General features: G+C 40.2%; 1 long non-coding RNA gene across 1 annotated transcript; it reads left to right on the top strand.

The window, feature by feature from the left end:
* Positions 713–2,771, top strand: LOC110430125. The gene is made up of 2 exons (XR_002447366.1): positions 713–1,625; positions 2,353–2,771. It is a non-coding gene; the product is annotated as an uncharacterized LOC110430125 (long non-coding RNA).

Raw genomic sequence — 5,555 nt, 5'->3', positions numbered from 1 at the left:
GAATAAGATATTCACCATCAGTTATCACCGCTCATTACCACTTTCATTCTTATTATTCACTTCATTAACTACACTCATATGCACTTATGACTTGATTGTATAATTAGTTTCTCTAGATCCATGGTTTAACTATGCAATACATGCAACTAGGTTTGATTTGTCTTTCCCACCTATGAACTCCACATAAGCCAATTAGAAGTAGGGTGAGAGAGAGAAGGCAACTATGTCTTAGTGATACAAATACCACATATTCTGAGAGCAGAGAGAAGGCATGCTCACTTGCCTTAGAGAGGATCCAAAAATACCACATATGAAGACTGGAAAGTGTCATACAAGGAAACTCTAAGTTTTATTTGAAAATCTTGCAAAACTTTGGAATAATAGTTGATCAAAGAGGGGCACTATACCACAGCCCAAACTGGAGTCCAACCGAGGGTCGCTAAAAGTATCGAAATAGCGTTGGTCGGTCGGTCGCTATAACTTAGTGACATAGGGTCGGACGCTATATATTGTTTGCCGTGTCCAACAATCGGACGGTAATTTTATTTTGATTTAGCATCCGCCGGTCGGTCGGTATAGATGATAAATTGGGTCCGTCGGTCGGTCGGCATATGGAATTAGACAAGCACGCCCGTACTACTCAGCTTCATTCGCGCCTACAAAATGGAGACCAAAATGTCATGGTGCCTAAAAAATTTGGAGAGCCCCACTGTCAGTCAGATGAATTGGCCCCTCTCTCTATCTCAAAACCTAGCCTCTCTAATTCCCCAACAGCGCCGCCACTCTCTCCAGCCGCCGTGCTCCCGTCGCGTGACCCTGCCCACCAGTTGTCCATGGCGGCCTGCCGCCCTCCCCCCATCGCGCGCTCAGACCGGCAGCTCCCGACCCACTCGCCGCTCCCCTTCGCGGCCTCCCCCACGCTGCCCCCTGTCGCGTGCCCAGGCCGGCGGCTCCCCGGCATGCTGCCCCGGCCGGCGAGATTCAAACGAAGGGTGGCCCAATGCAAGCATGGTCGACATCACCTTCGCTTCTCCAAATCCGGCGAGGTGAGCCCTGTTCCTCCCCACGCAGGTCCATTTTTTAGAAAGCAGATCCATGGTGTTTTTTAGGAAAGCAGGTTCATGCTGTTGTGGGCTTGCGGCCACGTCCGAGGTACTTGACTACCTGCGCACATGGAGGAAGAAGACATAATCCGCCGGATCCATGACATGGAGGCACCACAAGTCCACGACCCCCACGAGATCCATCTTCAATGTTCCCCATTCAACAGCTAAGTATACTACGATATACGTGAGGGAAAAGTTCTTCTGCTTAATGATGTTGTAGTCTAGATTGAATTGATTTAAGTAATTTATTTACCCTTCTATGGAATGCTTGTACACTGAATTTGGTCTGAATAAATCTTTCCAGTAACTGCAAGTTTAGATGCAAGTCCTCTTGTGTTCAGCTGCATTTTGCATTCAGCAAGTACTCTTGCATGGTTAATTTTAGTATGTGATTTCTGCACAGTTTTGTTTGTTTTAGAAGAAGAAAATGGCATGGCAAGATCAGGCACCATAGGACAAGACTGAATATTCTTATTTGTGCTGTCCAGACAATCTTTTAAATCTAAACACTTTCTAAAGGTAGGTTCTTCTGTGCTTTTGGTTCTAAAAATACTTTTAGTTGGTAAATAATTGCTTGCTGTAGTTGGAAGTTCAACTATTTGTTGTTGTAACATTATTAGAGAAAAATGATGCTGATTATTTTTGTGATCATGTTTCCTAATTAAAAATATCCTCTGGACATCCACATTTCAATAATAGTTTGATAAGGGCTGTCTAGGTGCTAGTAAAATTAGTAGCCCCTACGGACACAAATGCATGTTGTTCGAGTACTCTGTTTTTTTTTTTTTTGACAAGAAGTACTCTGTTTAGAATACAGTTCTCAAGTCAAATACAGTTCTCAACTCAAAATTAGAATGTACTTTTTCATGACAGTCAGTACTCTGTTTAACGTGCTGCCGTTTAGAAAAGTTGCCCTTCCTTTTCCTGATCGACACTAGCAGTTCAGAAAACCTAGTAACCAAATTTATTTAATCATATGGCCCATCTAGATATCTTTTGATAACTGAAACACTTGTCAAAATAAAGTATTAAAGTCAGCAGAACCAAGTTGCTTTGCAGATCAAACATTGATAATTTTTTTATTTTGTTGTTTTCTATTGAGAATCTGCATAGTGAATGAATTTAGCTATGTTCAATTAGGATCAATCTGAGCATGTTTGGGATTAATTGTGTTGTTGCTATTGTTTTTTCCTTCCCTGAGTAGGCTCCTAATGTGATATTTTTTGACATGTTATCATGGCTGAAGGCAAACTCCTGCATTGGCAATTGGATATACAAAAACGTTAGCAGAAGACAAGAAGCACAGAAGCTTGCCAACTCCAACTAGAATCTGTAAGAGCATCACATTGCTTTGCCAATATATTGCAGGTGGGAGGTAAAGGCGAGGTAGCAGTTGGATGGAAGTGAACACATGGCCTGCATTATTTTGGACATCTTAACTAGAGATAAATGCTTTTGTTAAGACTTAAGTGATAAATCATTTTGTAATGAGTGCAAGAAAACCATGAGATGTGAGTTGTGCAACTATTGCAAGCATCTATGAGCTATGCATATCTTGATGGCCAAACTGTATTCCATGTATCTTATTTGTGCAAGTTTTGGAAAATGACACAAGACAATGTTTATGGATATAATATAACTGTGAGCTATGATGAGCTTCATTGATATGATTGTGTATTGACTAAAATGGAATTGGTGATTTTATGGCTCATTGTATGTTTGATTGTATGATTAGTACTAATCATGTTGTTAATGAATAATTATGCTGTTATTTTCTAGTATGGATAGCGTCTGATAGTTGGACGCTATATAATACTAGGGCCTGACTAATGGTCGCTATAAGTTTCTAAAAGGTGTCGAACGGTTGGTCGCTATATTTTCAACGTCCTGTCCAACGGTCGGTTGCTATAAGTATGGTCGGATGCTAAAACTTATAGCAACGCCACTTATGGGGACCGGCTAACTTGGACGCTATATGTTTATAGCGACCGTCCGTAGGTCGCTATACTAACTTATAGCGACCGTCCGTAGGATGCTGTAGATAGGCTGTGGTATAGTGGGGGTAGCATAGTGCTCAACATAACTGTTCTGTCTTTCAACTGCCCAAGACCTAAGTGATAGCTATAAGCCCCATGGTGAAAGGTAAAATAGGTGAGTTTTGAGTCAGAATAGTTCACTCTAATCTGGAGGGGAGTCTTTGTTTGAATACTTGTGTACTTGTGAGGCGTGAAAGCATTGTAGCAACTCCTGATCCAAGTTTACTAGTTATGCTTTGCTAAGGGACTAGCAAAGGGTAAGCTTGGGGGAACTTGTTGACGGTCCTTAATACCTATTTTAACCCTCAACTATTGCTCAATATAACATGATATCAACCATAAAGCATAGTTGTAGGGTTTGATTCTAACGAGTTCCACGAGTTTTGGTGTTCTCACTTGTTTGTAGGAATATGCAATTTTCCATCAAATAAAAATATGTCAAATAACGATTTGGACTATACCATTGCGAAGGACTCGTCGAGACAATCGAAACGGACATATCATTTGCTATATTTGGAGTCTGGAGTGGAAAGATATTAATTTTACAAATAAAGAAGAATTACCACTAATGGGCCCCACGCCCAAGCAAGGCCCATGACGTGAGAAGAGGCTTATATGGCATGATAGAGGCCCAAGAGAGGCGCCCCAAGCTGCTCCCTTGAGTGGGCTCACATGAGGGATAATTGGAGTACCCAAGTTGATGTATAATAGCCCAACAGAGCAAATGGTTGAAGAATTAGTCTCACATCGCTTGTCTAGAAGAGGTGGGAGGCTTTTCTAGGCTATAAATAAAGAGGCAGACCCCGCTCCCTGGGGGCACCACATTATGGAGATGTAGAAGCGTCCATCGAATGGATGACCTCTCACCTCTATAGAATTGAGACTAAACTTTCCAATGTAGTAGATTAGTTCTAGTTGAGAGTTAGGGAGAGCGTCGCTACGCCTCGGTTCTAGAGTAGTTTTCGAGAGGAGTCTTCTAGAGGAGTCATCAGAGTTCTGGTATATCTTTGTATCTTTTTCTTGTAAGACTTATGCTTTAATATATTTTATCTTCTCTATTTACTTTTATGTATTACATTTGATTGGTTAGTATAGTCGTTATACTTTAGCATAGGATCTCTGCCCGCATCGGGTGCTCTAGTTATTAATTGTGATTAGAGTAGTAATTGTAGTAGATACATGTTGTCTAGACTATAGGTTACCTGAGATTACACCCAGTTCTACAGATAGTTGTGGTAGCCCTAGGTGGTGACAGCCCTGACGGCCGACGTATTCCACCATGTTTGGATTGGTGTTGTAGGACCGTAGTCGGAGCTTCCTAGTCCCCTTCTCATCTTTCCGTGACTAGTGTTCTGATGTCCCGAAGTGTTATTGTGTGATTGCTTTACCTACCATGAATTAGTTATTATAGAACCCTGGTAATAGAGAAGTATTTAGGAACCTTAAACTCTCCCGTTGTCCTCTCACTTGAGCTATGTACTCTTTTATCATAGAATTCTCCGGTGTGTGTCATATATGCATAATTCATATCATCTATTATTTGCCCCTACTTTAGTCTAGTTGGTGTATTAGTTAGTAGATACATGATGGTGAACTATCAATGTCTTTATCCATTGTTTCCCAGTGGTAAAATATAAATAATGATACGTGGAATACTCCTAGTAAAATGCTACAATGGTCTTCTTTCCGCTTGTGGAATCCTTCATATTTTAATTGTGCATAAGAAATACCAACAGTAAGAACTCCTGGTCTTGCTGAGCAAGGCCTTCCTTTTATTCTTCGCCTTTTTGACCATTCAATCAAACTATAGAAGATTTCATGCTCTTCACTCATCAACCTTTTCCTGACTTCTTTGATTAATTTGCGGTTGATGAGCTGGGGTCCTTTGGAGATGCAATAATTTTCACTTGAAAACTTCTTCTCCAATAGATTAAGGTTGTTCTTTCCTCTAAAACATTATTGGACACATACCCGAGGGAATAACAAGATTGAAATACGGGTTTTCTTGTCCATAATTTTTTGTGATTTTCTTCTATGCTAATCAAGATGATATATGGTTTAAGATTATTTAGCATAAATTGTGTCTAATGTGTTTTATGTTTTGTTGCAATCTATCATGGTTCAAGGAAAAGATAACTTGTAACAAAAGATAAATGGATACATACTACTACTCACAAGTTGAACTTTTTGTGCAATGTTATCATCTGCCTTGATTCATCCCTAGTGTGAACTTATCTCTTGACTTTCCTAGAATTAATTCAAAATTTTCTTGTAGGGGTTAGTCCGACAAAATATTCCAATATCTACTACATCATACTATCGGCTCAAAAATCAACCTAGGCACCACGTCTAATTTGATTAAAGAAGGCATTTTAACCACGTCTAATTAAAAGCCTTTGAGAGCAAGATCATC

Source organism: Sorghum bicolor, chromosome 9 (genome assembly GCF_000003195.3).
Source record: "Sorghum bicolor cultivar BTx623 chromosome 9, Sorghum_bicolor_NCBIv3, whole genome shotgun sequence".
In the NCBI taxonomy this organism is placed as follows: Eukaryota; Viridiplantae; Streptophyta; class Magnoliopsida; order Poales; family Poaceae; genus Sorghum; species Sorghum bicolor.
This window is presented reverse-complemented; position numbering and strand designations above follow the sequence as displayed.